General features: G+C 42.4%; 1 long non-coding RNA gene and 1 pseudogene across 1 annotated transcript in view; one reads left to right on the forward strand and one right to left on the reverse strand.

The window, feature by feature from the left end:
* The first annotated feature begins 768 nt into the window (after positions 1–768).
* Positions 769–15,380, forward strand: part of LOC143769239 (uncharacterized) — a 281,786-nt gene continuing 267,174 nt past the window's right edge. Inside the window, exon 1 of the long non-coding RNA XR_013214294.1 lies at positions 769–939. This is a non-coding gene — a long non-coding RNA (uncharacterized LOC143769239). The remainder of the gene's footprint in view (positions 940–15,380) is intronic.
* On the reverse strand, positions 5,662–5,863 carry LOC143771327 (U2 spliceosomal RNA; annotated as a pseudogene).

Raw genomic sequence — 15,380 nt, forward strand, 5'->3', positions numbered from 1 at the left:
CCACTGAATGAAAGGGAGAGAGGTGGCACACCCAGGAGTCAAGACTGGCACACAAGCTGAAAGGGCAATATTACTCTCCCACTGTTTTTTTATGTATTTTTTTTTTTTATTTTCAGGGAGACTTTAGAAACCAAATAATATTAAAAAAACCAAAAAATAAATAGGCTTTCTATGGCCCACAATTAGAGAGAGAGGTGGCACACCCAGGAGTCAAGACTGGCACACAAGCTGAAATGGCAATATTACTCTCCCACTGTTTTTTTATGTTTTTTTTTTTTATTTTCAGGGAGACTTTAGAAACCAAATAATATTAAAAAAAAAACAAAAAAACAAGGCTTTCTATGGCCCACTGAATGAGAGGGAGAGAGGTGGCACACCCAGGAGTCAAGACTGGCACACAAGCTGAAATGGCAATATTACTCTCCCACTGTTTTTTTATGTATTTTTTTTTTTTATTTTCAGGGAGACTTTAGAAACCAAATAATATTAAAAAAACCAAAAAATAAATAGGCTTTCTATGGCCCACTGAATGAAAGGGAGAGAGGTGGCACACCCAGGAGTCAAGACTGGCACACAAGCTGAAAGGGCAATATTACTCTCCCACTGTTTTTTTATGTTTTTTTTTTTTTTTCAGGGAGACTTTAGAAACCAAATAATATTAAAAAAAAAAAAAAAAAAAAAAATAGGCTTGCTATAGCCCACTGAATGAGAGATAGCACACACAGCAGTGGCACACAAGCCCTGACTGAGGCCAATATTTTTCTCCCACTGATTGATGTAGTGTTTTTGTGTTGAGGTAGATTTTAGAACACAAATCACGGAAAAAATAAATAGGCTTTCTATGGCCCACTGAATGAAAGGGAGAGAGGTGGCACACCCAGGAGTCAAGACTGGCACACAAGCTGAAAGGGCAATATTACTCTCCCACTGTTTTTTTATGTTTTTTTTTTTTTTTCAGGGAGACTTTAGAAACCAAATAATATTAAAAAAAAAAAAAAAAAAAAAAATAGGCTTGCTATAGCCCACTGAATGAGAGATAGCACACACAGCAGTGGCACACAAGCCCTGACTGAGGCCAATATTTTTCTCCCACTGATTGATGTAGTGTTTTTGTGTTGAGGTAGATTTTAGAACACAAATCACGGAAAAAATAAATAGGCTTTCTATGGCCCACTGAATGAAAGGGAGAGAGGTGGCACACCCAGGAGTCAAGACTGGCACACAAGCTGAAAGGGCAATATTACTCTCCCACTGTTTTTTTATGTATTTTTTGTTTTTTCAGGGAGACTTTAGAAACCCAATAATATTTAAAAAAAAAAATAAATAGGCTTTCTATGGCCCACTGAATGAGAGGGAGAGAGGTGGCACACCCAGGAGTCAAGACTGGCACACAAGCTGAAAGGGCAATATTATTCTCCCACTGTTTTTTTAGGTTTTTTTTTTTTTTTTCAGGGAGAATTAGAAACCAAATAATATTAAAAAAAAAAAAAAAAAATAGGCTTGCTATAGCCCACTGAATGAGAGATAGCACACACAGCAGTGGCACACAAGCCCTGACTGAGGCCAATATTTTTCTCCCACTGATTGATGTACTGTTTTTGTGTTGAGGTAGATTTTAGAACACAAATCACGGAAAAAATAAATAGGCTTTCTATGGCCCACTCAGTGAGAGATGGCACACACAGGGATGGCACTGTAGCAGAAATGCCAATCTTAATCTCCCACAAAAAAAAAAAACAAAAAAAAAAAAAAAACTGTCCTACAATTACTATCTCCCTGCAGTAATGTAAGCCAGGTATGGCAGGCAGCAATAGGAGTGGACTGATGCACAAATTAAATAAAAAGTGTGGAAAAACAGAAAAGATAGCTGTGCAGAAAGGAAGGAACAAGAGGATATGTGCTTTGAAAAAAGCAGTTGGTTTCCACAGTGGCGTACACACAGCAATACAGCTATCACGGAGCCTTCTAGGGCAGCCCAATGAGCTACAGCGCTGAGGGGAAAAAAAAAAAAAAATAGCTTCCACAGTCCCTGCACACCGAAGGTGGTGTTGGACAGTGGAAATCGCTGCAGCACAAGCGGTTTGGTGGTTAGTGGACCCTGCCTAACGCTCTCCCTGCTTCTGATGAAGCGGCAGCAACCTGTCCCTAAGCTCAGATCAGCAGCAGTAAGATGGCGGTCGGCGGGAACGCCCCTTTATAGCCCCTGTGACGCCGCAGACAGCAAGCCAATCACTGCAATGCCCTTCTCTAAGATGGTGGGGACCAGGATCTATGTCATCACGCTGCCCACACTCTGCGTTCACCTTCATTGGCTGAGAAATGGCGCTTTTCGCGTCATTGAAACGCGACTTTGGCGCGAAAGTCGCGTACCGCATGGCCGACAAGCACAGGGGTCGGATCGGGTTTCATGAGACGCCGACTTAGCCAAAAGTCGGCGACTTTTGAAAATGATCGACCCGTTTCGCTCAACCCTACCCTCAAGTACTCGTGGTCTGAAAAAGGGACAGAACCTTGATCAAAATTAAAACACTCCAGATTTTTGGAAAAAAACATCCTGTCAATCCTTGACTCAATCCCCCCTCTGTCTGCCCTATATGTAGGTGGTGGATTGTCTGAACTTACCATTGCGGCATCTAAAAAAGAAAAATCAGAAATTAAATGAGATAATTTTTTCCCGGTTACATCACCGCTATCATCTGTGACACAGTTAAAGTCACCAACAAAAATTGTAGGAATCTTTCCTGGTAAAAATAAAGCTAATTTCTCTAGCAGAGCAAGACGCTCTTCCTTACCGGTAGGACTATATACATTCACCACTCTAAACCGCAGCCCCCTATACTTAATAACCGCTATAACACACCGCCCCACCTCCACCACTGTATAACTGTCCATACAGTACTGCTTGTTTCCCAGCAGGATCCCCACACCATCATTTTTATTTACATGTGACCCAGACCATATGTGCTGTCCATGAGGCCAGTCCTGGTCATTCGGAACTTCCGATAATCCGCACTCCTGCAGGCAGTAAATGTCCGCTCCCAGATTTCTCAGATACTTCAGCACAGTAGCCCTGCGTCCTTTAGATTTAATCTGTCTCACATTCAGGGATACGACATTAAGTGCAGCTTTGGCAGCCATGTCAGCACTTTTTGATAAAGGTTTTTACAGACACTCCACTTCTGTGTCAGCCTTCTCCTTCTGGAGGCAGGCAGGCGGACAGGTAAACGCTGGGAGAAGGAACCCCCTCTAAAAAAGCCATGTCAGGGGAGAAGCTGATGGCAGGGTACTCCCTGTCACTGATGGGACTTGCACTGCTCTCCTCTGCATAATGGTATGACAGACGGGGCTTCTTCACAGCTTGGCCAGTGTCCTCATCTGCGGACCTCCCTGCTGCTGTGAAGTCCCCCTGCTCCTTCACTTCACACTCACTGTCACTGCCATCCTCCTCCTCCTCTGTCTGCACTGTGTCCCAGGAGACCTGAGGTGCTGTTTTCACCTCCATGTCTCCCTCCCCGCAGGCAGAGAGATGTCCTGGGAGCTGTGAGCTGAGCTCTGTTTCTAGCTCCGCCCCCCGTGACACCTCCTGTGCAGTCACAGATTCCTCAGCCTCTGTAGCCACGCCCCCTGCTCTCTCCTCAGGCTGCCTGTCTGTGTCCGGAGCTCTGGGTGAGTCACACACAGCTGGCTGCTGATTACCTGAGGGGAGCTGATTACCTGAGGTAAGATGATTACCTGCAGCTGCAGGGGAGATTTTCTCCTCAGAAGAAATGGCTCCTGCTTTGCCATGAGGTCGACTTTCCTGCAGAGCATTGCCACCAGAGACTGTAGGGCTGGCAGACGCTACCTGGGCATACAGCCTGGCTCCAGCAGCACTGTTTGCCCTACAATCCCTATACATATGTCCTGCCTCCCCACAGCCATTACACACTATGGGGTTGGTGCAGTTTTTAGCAAAATGTCCAGGTAAGTTGCACTTTCTGCAGAGCATTGCAGTGGGGCAGTTATCCACAATGTGTCCATACTCATTGCATCTCCTGCAGTAGAAGGGGGCTTCAGGGAAAAACAAGTACCCACTATCCCTCCCAATAGAGAAGTTTAGAGGGGGATAATGGATCCCCCCAGGGCCCTGAGGGTCCACACCAAAACGGACAAAGAATTTGTGCTTTCCAGTCCAGAGCCCAGACTCCATGCTGATGACTCTGTGGGCGTACTGGACATAGGAGCAGTGTCTTTTAAGGAATTTCACTATTTCCTCCAGGGGCACAAAGGGATTGTGCATGAATACTACTAGGGGTATGTCCCCTCTAGAATAAAGGACAGTAAAAGTCAGTCCTGTGAGTAGGGCATTCTCAGTATGGTCTCTCAGTGCTCTGTATAAATTCTGGCAGGCTCCAGCAGATGAGAAAATAAGTACATACCGTCCATCCTTCCTGAACTCCTGTAGGCAGACAATGTCCTCCTTCTTCACCTTCAGCGTATCATACAGGATCATATTTACCAGGTATCCCAGCGAGAAATGCATCCTCTTCTCCTGCGCGACATCAATGCGAAATCCATTACGGACCCGGGCGTCTCCGGTCCCTGCGAAGCGGACTACCACTCCCATCTTCTTTAAGATCGCCTTCTCTTTCCTCCACTCCTTTCTTAAGCCATATAGTGACTAAAACCAAGGCATACTACACTTGATCTTAGCCAAAAGGCCGAGAAGCGATACTGAAGCCGCTGTGCCCCGTGGGCCGCACCAAGGCCTACCACCAATACCCATTGTGGAGACAGAGCAAAAGATTGCCGCCGCAGGGAGGACATTTTCAGAAACTCTGGAGGCCTTCTCAATGACAGTTCTGCTGTCAATGACAGTTCTGCTGTGTATGTGTGTCTGTGTGTGAGAGACGGAGAGTGTGTGTCTGTCTGTCTGTCTGTCTGTGTGTGAGTGTTTGTTCAAGCTGTGCACGACGCGTTTTGAATCTGCATAACTCCGCCTACTTTGACCACACCCTCCAGCCAGCCCCATTGTGACAGCACATGAATGTTCCGTGCTAAGATTCTATCTACTGCGGGCAGCGCACCTGGTTGGTGAAAAGCATTAGAATGCTCACACACACAGGTGTAGATGGACAAGACAAGCCTATTCAAGATCAGCACAGGCACCATTTTTACTTATTTTTTTCTTTTAAAAATGCATATAATACAACGCATTGAAAAGCCGGTGGTCCACAAGAGGGAGACAATGTTTCAAAAAAGAATTCCTGCGGTCAGAAATGCAGTATGTATGGCAGAACTACTCATTGGATACTTCAATTTAAATAGCAAGTGCTGACAGACAACAGGGGCCTAGTTTGGTAGCCGACACAGTATATTTGCAACACTGTAAGAAAGGCCTAAATCTTAACACACCTGTTGCAGCAACCAGTAAAGACAAATTGATTGATTGATTGATTGATTGATTGCATATTGAATGCAATGCAATGTTTGACAGACATAGGTGAAAGCAAGGCCAGGCAAGGCGCAGAAAATGTTGCAATTGGCCAGGAGAAATCAAACAAAATGCTACACTTGGCCTGAGAAAAGTGCTTCTTTGACCCTGAAATCAATTCACATAAAGGGTTAAAAGACAACTCACGCTGATTTCAATTCAATCTGTTTTTAGAAACTGGATCAGAGAAGGAGTGCACTGGTCCCGGAGATACTGCAATAACGGGTCAATGCGTGGAGTGGACAGAGCAAGCTCTTCTTCCATCTCCCTGTTCCAAAAATCCATTTAATATATGGTCCCCAAATAGGGGACGTATCAGATATTAAACTGATAAGAACAGATTTTTTTTTTTTTTTTTTCTTTTCTTTACACTCAGATTACAAAAGTCTTCCAAGAATGAAAACTCATAAATCCATCATCGTGTACATCTGATATTTATCCTCTTTTGATTTTTAAGTTTTCTTATTATATATTAATTTCTATTATTATTGTCATATACTTTACGATAAATATCTAACCTTTTCACAGGGGGTTACAAGATTTCAAAAAACATCATAAGGTAAGCGTATTCCAATCTTTTGGTTTCCATATCACATTAGCTTTACTTTCTCCTAATAGCACTTTATCTCTCCAGAAATATAAATACATATAACTTAAACATAATTTAACACATTGATCCACAGACAGCACCTCATGTTTAAAAAGTATAATATTCCGAGCTTTCCAAAGTGCCATTTTTACACACGTTAAAATTATCCACACTACCTTAAAAACGTTTTCTTTTATCCCCATCCCGTAAAAGATAATATTAAAATCCAGAAAATTCATATTACTTAAAACCTTAATTAAATTACACATTTTATGCCATACAGATTGTGCAAAACTACAATTCCAAAAAATGTGTAAGGGAGTTTCTGGATCAGCACATTTCCTTCTGGGACATTTCTCAAAACTTACCAGTCCCCTCCTGTGCTGAAACTCTCTGGTCGGCAAACAATCTTTTATACTGCACCATAGCAAGTCTTTATGCTCATTAGACAAGTAACTGGCATTCACATTCGACCAAATCCTATCAACGATACTAGAAGAAAACCGCTCCACTGGGCTTGCAATCACTCTCCCCTCCAGTATTTTTAAAATCTTCTTATGATTCCTTAAAATATTCACATCCACCTTTTTCAAAACATACTCCCTTAAAATGCTTTCTAAAACCACATAGTTTTCGGATGGTAAAAACCTATACGGTCTATTTCGATGCATGTTAAGCCACTTATAATTTCTTATGAAGAAACCCAGATTATAAATTGAAAAAAATTTAAGTCTAGAATCGGGACCTAATAAAGTGCTTACACAATTAGAGAGGTATTTAGCATGTATAAATTCCCTAATATTCGGGAAATTTTTCCCTCCCTTCCTTTTTGACTTATAAAGCTCATCCCTTTTCAACCTCTCCATTTTTGAATTCCATAAAAAATTAAAACATAATTTAATAATTTTTCTCATAACATTAACTGGCGGTATAAAAATAGTTGATACATATAAAATTATTGGGAGTAAAACCTGTTTTATTATCAGAGTCCTCCCCTCCAGTGTCAAACTTCTCAAATTCCAAAAACTGATCTTCTTTCTCACCCTTTCAAGTAATGACTCCCAATTTTTCACATTCCCACAAGACTCCGTAAAGAACACCCCTAAAATCTTAATTTCAGACAATCTCATAAGATTACAGTTAGCATCTAAAACAAAATTACCCATAGTTAAAACACCTGATTTCTCAAAATTTATTTTAAAACCAGATGCCCCACCGAACCATTCCACCGTCCTTACAACTCTGTTAAAACTTCTGAGATCTTGCACCAACACCGTCACGTCATCCATGTAGGCTATCACTTTTACTTGATCTTTATTACTGCCAGGAATAAAAAAACCATTAATCACTTTATCTTTCCTAAAAGCAGATAAAAGGGGCTCTATTGCAACAATAAAAAGAATTGGAGACAGAGGGCACCCCTGCTTTACCCCACAGTCAATGCTAATATTTCCTGATAAAACCCCATTAATTGAAATCCGGCTAAAACTTAATTTATATAAACATTTAATACGATCAATAAAAATACCAGGGCATCCCATTTTTTCCAATACAGCAAATAAAAACTCATGAGCAACCCTATCATATGCCTTCTCAAAATCTAAAGAAACCAGTGCCAACCTTTGTTTCCTATCGGCCACATCCCATATAATGTCTCTTAAAAGAATTAAAGAATTGCTGATCTTACGATTTGGCACTGCACATGATTGATCAGTCTCAATCACCGATCCAATCACCCTTTTTAATCTGTTGGCTAGCAATTTAGCATAAATTTTATAATCTGTATTTAACAATGTAATGGGTCGCCAATTTTTTAGTTGCTCCTTATCCCCTTTCTTGTGTAATAAAACAATAAGACCCTCCTCCCACGACTTAGGAGTACTAAAGGAAGACTCTATCTTTAAAAAAACCTCATAAAAATCTTCTCCAATAATATCCCATACAGCCTTATAGAATTCAACTGGGAGTCCGTCTACCCCTGGCGTTTTTTGATTCTGCATTGTATTAATTGAATTAAAAACCTCCTCCTTTGTAAAACACTTCATTAAAACGTCTACATCATCTTTCCTAAAACATTTATCAAGGCATTCTAAAAAATGATTTTTAAATGAAGCGTCAACTATTTTCCGGGAAAATAACTCATCATAAAAACTCTTGGCCTTCGATGCTTTCCCTTCCGGACTCATCTCGCCCTCCAAAACTTCAATAAAATCTTTCTTTTCACAAATTTTTTTAAAGAAAAATTTTGAACACTTCTCATCCTCCTCTAGCACTCTTACTCTAGAATTAAATATGATCTCTCTTCCTTTTTCTTTAAGAGCCTTAGTAATTTTCTCTTTAGTTTCCCTAATACAATTCTCCATTTCAACACCATTATTCTTAAAAATATAAAAACAATGTAAGTTAGCATTTAAAGAATTATAAAAAAGTCGTTTTTTCTCAGCTTCTTTTTTACCCAACTTAATAAAGAAAGATTTAATCCTGCTCTTCATAAAATCCCACCATTCCAAAATACACTTAAAACCATCCTTACAACTTTTAAGTTTTTCATAAAATAACCTAAAAACTTCTTTAAAACCCTCACCATGCAATAAGGAAGTATTCAACTTCCAATGGGAAGATTTCTTACTATAAGAAGGATTCAAAATTAAAGTGCATATAATAAACTTATGATCAGAAAAGGGATTACTACTTGTTTTAAAAGAAGAGCATTTAAAAGCATCAGATATAAAAAAATGTTCGATCCTGGACGAACACCCTCTAGCCGACCATGTGACCTCAAACTCTTTTTTACTCCCATCCAATGTCCAAACATCCTTAAAGGGAAGGTGCCACCAGTTTTCTTGTTTTTTTTTTTTTTGTGAAATTAAGCTTATAATAGTAATTAAAATGTATTAATGCAATGTTTGCACTGTTTGCAAACATTTCTATATGAAAAATATTATATTTTTTTTTAGAAATATACATATTTACCACTAGGGGGAGCATTTTCCGTTTTAGACCTCAAGCAGCTACAGTAAGACTCACCAGCTTTACTGTTAGCTGGAAAATCTGGGCAGTAACTGCTGACATCAGCATTTCCCTCCCCTTTTGGGTGGTCTAATATTCCTGGGACAGAATGCAGAGCAGCATCACAGGGCAGCGCCATTTTGTGTGTGACTGACCTGTGATCTGCTATCACCAGCAGTTACTGCATTAGAAGCAAAGCTTGCTTACAGAGGAGCAGAACACAGTGGACTCAGCAGCATCTGGACCCGAGGAAGAGTGAAGACATCTGGTGTGCATGGAGCAGCATTAGGAGCTGTCTGACTCATCCCTCAAGAAGATTAGAAGGAGCTCCAGGTCTGCAGTGAATAGCCAGGCATTATGGAGGGAGGGGAAAGATACATTGTATGGCTAAGGGTATGTGTCCACGTTCAGGATTGCTTCAGGCTGAAAAACGCACAATTTTTTTCCTGCACAGTGGAGACAGGATTTCATGAAATCCCCTCCACTATGCTGTAACATCTGGACGCTGCGTCAAAAACGCAGCGTTTCCTGAATGTGGAAACATACCCTAAGAGTGACTGATGGGAGAGAAAAAGGCATGAAGTATGATGAGTGAGACACATATGGAGTGTGATGGGGATATACACATTGAGGCTGTGTGCACACGTTCAGGATTTTACGCATTTTTTTAGCGTTTGTTCTCTATAAAAATGCGATAAAAACAATTTTAAAGTGCATACATATGCATCCCATCATTTATAATGCATTCCGCAATTTTTGTGCATATGTTGCGTTATTTCTGGGAAAAAAACGCATTGCAGTAAAAAACGCAACATGTTCTGCGCATGCCGTGTCTCCCCCTTTGATGTGGGCTCCGGCGGTGAGCCCACATCAAAGTCACAACATGTCGGCTGTTTTGAACAGCTGACATGTGCGCGCAATAGCGGCGGGTGAAATCGCAATTCACCCGCCACTATTAACCTGTTAGCATTTGACAGCGGCATTTGACATCGGCATTTAACTACCACTTCCGGCCAGAAATGAGCGCATCGTCCACCCCCGTCACATGATCGGAGGTCGGCAATGCGTCAGGACAGTAACCATAGAGGTCCTTGAGACCTCTATAGTTACTGATGCATGCCTGCTGTGAGCAACACCCTGTGGTCGGCGCTCATAGCAAGCCTGCACTTCAGCTACGTAGCAGCGATCTGATGAACGCTGCTATGTAGCAGAGCTGGTCGAGTTGTGCCAGCTTCTAGCCTCCCATGGAGGCTATTGAAGCATGGCAAATGTAAAAAAAAATATTTAAAAAAAAAAAAAGTTATGGCTCTGGGAAGGAGGGGAGCGAAAAACAAAAACGAAAAAGGGCTGCAGAGTGAAGGGGTTAATTTTGCGGATTTCCAACTATATTATTGCATTGGGAACCTCAAGAAAAAAAAAGCGAAAGATCCACAAAAAAAAAAAAAAGGGGAGAAAAACGCACAAAAAAGGCATGCGGATCCACTGCCGTGATACTCAATGCTTCACACGCCAATGACAATGCGAGGGATGCAGTGAATATACACACACGATCGCCTATGGCTGCCTCTAGAGAATTGCACACTGCCTTCACACCCAGAAAGCACAGCCAGGTACAGCACAACTCGAATATAAGGTGCAACCCAACTTTCAAACAAATGTTTTTTGGCAAATAAAGTGTGTTTAATACAAAAATACTGTCATTTTATTTCATCTGAAACGTTTGGATTACTATGTGGGTGTTATAGGCACATAGGCTGGGTTCACATTAGCGTTCGGGGGCTCTGGAGGGCTGCGTACTTCCTCCGTTAAGCCCCGCCTACTTCTACAAGCTTCCTGCGTACCTATCATTAACATTGGGCATGCAGGACATGCGGATGCGTCGTTTTGACGCTCACGCCGACAGCACGGGAATGCAACTTGTTGCGTTCCCATGCAGTTGGCGGGAGTGTCAAAACAACGCATACGCATGTCCTGCATGCCCAATTTTAAAGATGTCTAGATGTAGGTTGTTTTTTTCTTTTTAGTTCACCAGATGTGTCCATATGACCAGATGTAGATGTTATAGAAGTAGTTACCATGTTTTTTTTTACAGAAAAGTAGTTGTGTTCTTCATACACTCTACGTACTTTACATGGCGGTTGAAGTGCGCAATTATTTTGAAAAATAGTGGTCACTGCAGAATCCATTAGGCAACGAATCTTTTTTTCCGATACAGAAATATAACAATCTTCTTCAAAGTGTTTTGAACACATTCTGAATTTGTTGTGCATTTTCCCAATGCGGATTCTTTTGGCAACTGTGTCAATGTTAGTAAATTGTCCTGTCTGCTGCAGCCACAGTTTTATTCTTTCCATGGAGTATGGAAACCCATGCAATATTATTCCTTCAGACGAATTCTTCTTGGTATGACTACCACAATTGTTAACAATGCAGCGTGGCATATCTGTTAAATTTATAAAAAAAAAGAAATTTCAATAATTGTCTCGCTCTCCTCATCAGACTCCACGCTCTCCGTGTGGACGGGACGGGGCTCGCTGGACTGCAGGATCAGGTCCAGGGCTGGACTGATTACATACACTTCATATATGATGTACACCGCACACATGCTGGACAACACAACCTCATTATATACACCTCAAATAGTCACACAGACACACACATACATGTACACAGCACACATGCTGGACAACACAGGCTCATCACTTCATATAGTCACACAGACACACACATCATACATGTACACAGCACACATGGTGGACAACACAGGCTCATTATGTACACATTACTCATTATTACACACACACACACACAAGCATGTGGCTGTGTGCACACGTAGCAGATTTTTTGCTTTTTTTTCGCGGTTTTTCCGCTATAAAAATGCTATAAAACCGCGAAAAAACCCCTAACATTAAGCATCCTATGTAACAGAATGCAATCCGCATTTTTTGTGCACATGCTGAATTTTTTTCCTGAGCGGAATCGCAATCCAGAAAAAAACGCAGCATGTTCATTAAAATTGCGGAATCGCGGCGATTCTGCACACCTAGGAGTGCATTGATCTGCTTACTTCCCGCACGGGGCTGTGCACACCATGCGGGAAGTAATCAGATTACGGTAAAAAAAAAAGAATTAAAATAAAAAATAGCGATATACTCACCTTCTGGCGGCCCGACCTCCTAAGCGGCTTCCGTGGTGTGTGTGTGAAGGACCTGCGATGACGTCGCGGTCACATTACCGCGATGAAGTATACCGCACACACATTACACACACACTAGATACCGCACACACAGTACAGATACCGCACACACATTACACACACTACAGATACCGCACACACTACAGATACCGCACACACTACAGATACCGCACACACATCACACACACACACACTAGATACCGCACACACTACAGATACCGCACACACATTACACACACTACAGATACCGCACACACATCACACACACTACAGATACCGCACACACACTAGATACCACACACACATCACACACACGATACCGCACACACATCACACACACTACAGATACCGCACACACATCACACACACTACAGATACCGCACACACATCACACACACTACAGATACCGCACACACATTACACACACTACAGATACCGCACACACATCACACACACTACAGATACCGCACACACATCACACACACTACAGATACCGCACACACATTACACACACTACAGATACCGCACACACATCACACACACTACAGATACCGCACACACATTACACACACACTAGATACCACACACACATCACACACACTACAGATACCGCACACACATCACACACACTACAGATACCGCACACACATTACACACACTACAGATACCGCACACACATCACACACACTACAGATACCGCACACACATCACACACACTACAGATACCGCACACACATTACACACACTACAGATACCGCACACACATCACACACACTACAGATACCGCACACACATCACACACACTACAGATACCGCACACACATTACACACACTAGATACCGCACACACATTACACACACTACAGATACCGCACACATTACGCACACTACAGATACCGCACACATCACACACACTAGATACCGCACACACATCACACACACACTAGATACCGCACAATTACACACACTACAGATACCGCATACACATCACACACACAGTACAGATACCATACACTCATGTTTTACACACTCACAGACTACACACACACACACTTCTGTCACTGTGTTGCAGAGCAGGTTGATGTCCATATGCAGCTCTTCCAGTTCTCCTGTTCACAGCAGCTCTGTTCTGGCACCTCCCCCGGTATCTCCTTCTCTGCCAAATGAAAGCAGAGAGATCAGAGCAGGAGATAATGTCACCGCACTGAGGTCTGTGCCTCCCGCATGTCGGGATCAGCAGGGTCCTCGGTGCCAGAGAGCCAGCACATGGGGGGGGGGGGGGGAGAAGGACACGGGGAGAGAACGCAGGGAGGAGGCAGAGCGACACAGGGGGAGAGTGCAGCTTACCGGAGATCACTAGTCTGGGACTGTGTGCAAGTGGGGAGGTGGAGACAGAGCAGGAGGACACAGGGCAGCGTGTGAGGAGCAGAGGATGTCTGCTCAGGACGTGCGGTGCCTGGAGTAGAGGAGCTCAGCACGGAGGTAAATCACCCGATCTCTCCGGCTCCAGTCAGCGCTTCTGTCCTGCAGCGATAGAGAGTAAGTGGAGCTGGGCAGAGAGCACTGAGCTATAGTAAAATGGCTGCTAGTCACACCTACAGCAGTGAGTTGTGCAGCCCACAGAGGCGTGCCCAGCTCACTGCTAACACCCCTCCAATGTTATAGATAGGGTCAGCACCTGTCTATTGTCTCCTATGTCCATGGGGTGCTGTAAAATGACACTGCTAGTGACGTGCTACTGCTGTGAAACCAAGATGTCAGCCCCCAGTTCCTTCTTTAAACACATATAACACACGAAATCTGTTTCACATGCATTTAAAACTTGGTTATAGCAGCATGTTATGCTACATTACAGTGATTTATTAATAATCTACAATCGCGGTACCATACCTTTAAGATTAAATGAGGAAATAATACTTTTAAGATATGATACAGACCCATCCCGTTCTTTTTTCAATTGGCAGTTAAAATCACCCCCAACTAAAACAGGATCCGTACCTGGTAAAAAAAGCTGTAAGATTTCAAAGAGATGCAACCTCTGACTTTTTTCCACATTAGCATATATACAAAAACAACGACATTTTTTCCCATCTTTTTTTACATCAACTCTTAGAATGCGGCCTGGATAAATTTCCTCATGTCCCACCACCTCCCACTCTTTTGAACACAGGAACCCCACGCCATCACTCTTTGATTCATTCCCACCTGAAAAAACCATATTACCCTTCCAAATCCCACGTAAAAACTCATAACTCATCTTTCTTTGTAAATTACACTCCTGTAAAAAAACAAAATCATATTTTTCATTATTTAAAAAATCATATAAGGCTGTTCGTTTATATAAGTTATTTAACCCCTGAACATTCAGGGAACATATGGTGATCATCTCATAACATTTACAGAAGGGCTTCCCCCACCCTCATCAGACACAGAACCTGCTTCATCAATTACTAAGGAGCCATCCTCCGAAGTGGCAATAGGGGATAAAGGCTCAGGAGTAGGTGAGAACCCACCCCGAGCCCTCTTCCCACTCATATCCTCCACTACATCCTCAGATTCTTTCTCCTCCGTGTTTCTCTTTAAAGTATCTCTTCCAAAATCCATCTCTTCTTGACCACAGGGAATATCAGATGACTCCTGAGACTCTACCGGCGGTGCCCTACCACTGGACTCCACCAAGTGAGACTCCGGAGTCTCCCCTACTAAACTTCCCACCACCACTTTCTCTTCTTCACATCTTCTCTCCTCTTCTTTCTTCCTTTCTTCATTCTTCTTTTCTTCCTTCTTCTTTTCTTCTTTCTTTTTTTCTTCCTTCTTTTCTTCCTTCTTCCTTTCTTCATTCTTCTTTTCTTCTTTCATCTTCCTTTTTTCTTCTTCTTTCCTCTTCCTTTCTTCTCTTTTCTCCCTGTTGCTCATGGAAGAAAGAGACGTATCCTCCTGTGAAGCACCATCAAGAGATGACTCTTTCTGGACTTCCATCTCTGCTGCTACCTGTATATTCTCTGCCCAAATCTCCGAAGTACCACCACGCCTCTTCGGACACATATCAGTTTGATGCATTTGATTCGGGCATTCTTTACATACCACACAATCTTCAAAGGCATGACCATATTT

Source organism: Ranitomeya variabilis, chromosome 4 (assembly GCF_051348905.1).
Source record: "Ranitomeya variabilis isolate aRanVar5 chromosome 4, aRanVar5.hap1, whole genome shotgun sequence".
NCBI classification, from domain to species: Eukaryota; Metazoa; Chordata; class Amphibia; order Anura; family Dendrobatidae; genus Ranitomeya; species Ranitomeya variabilis.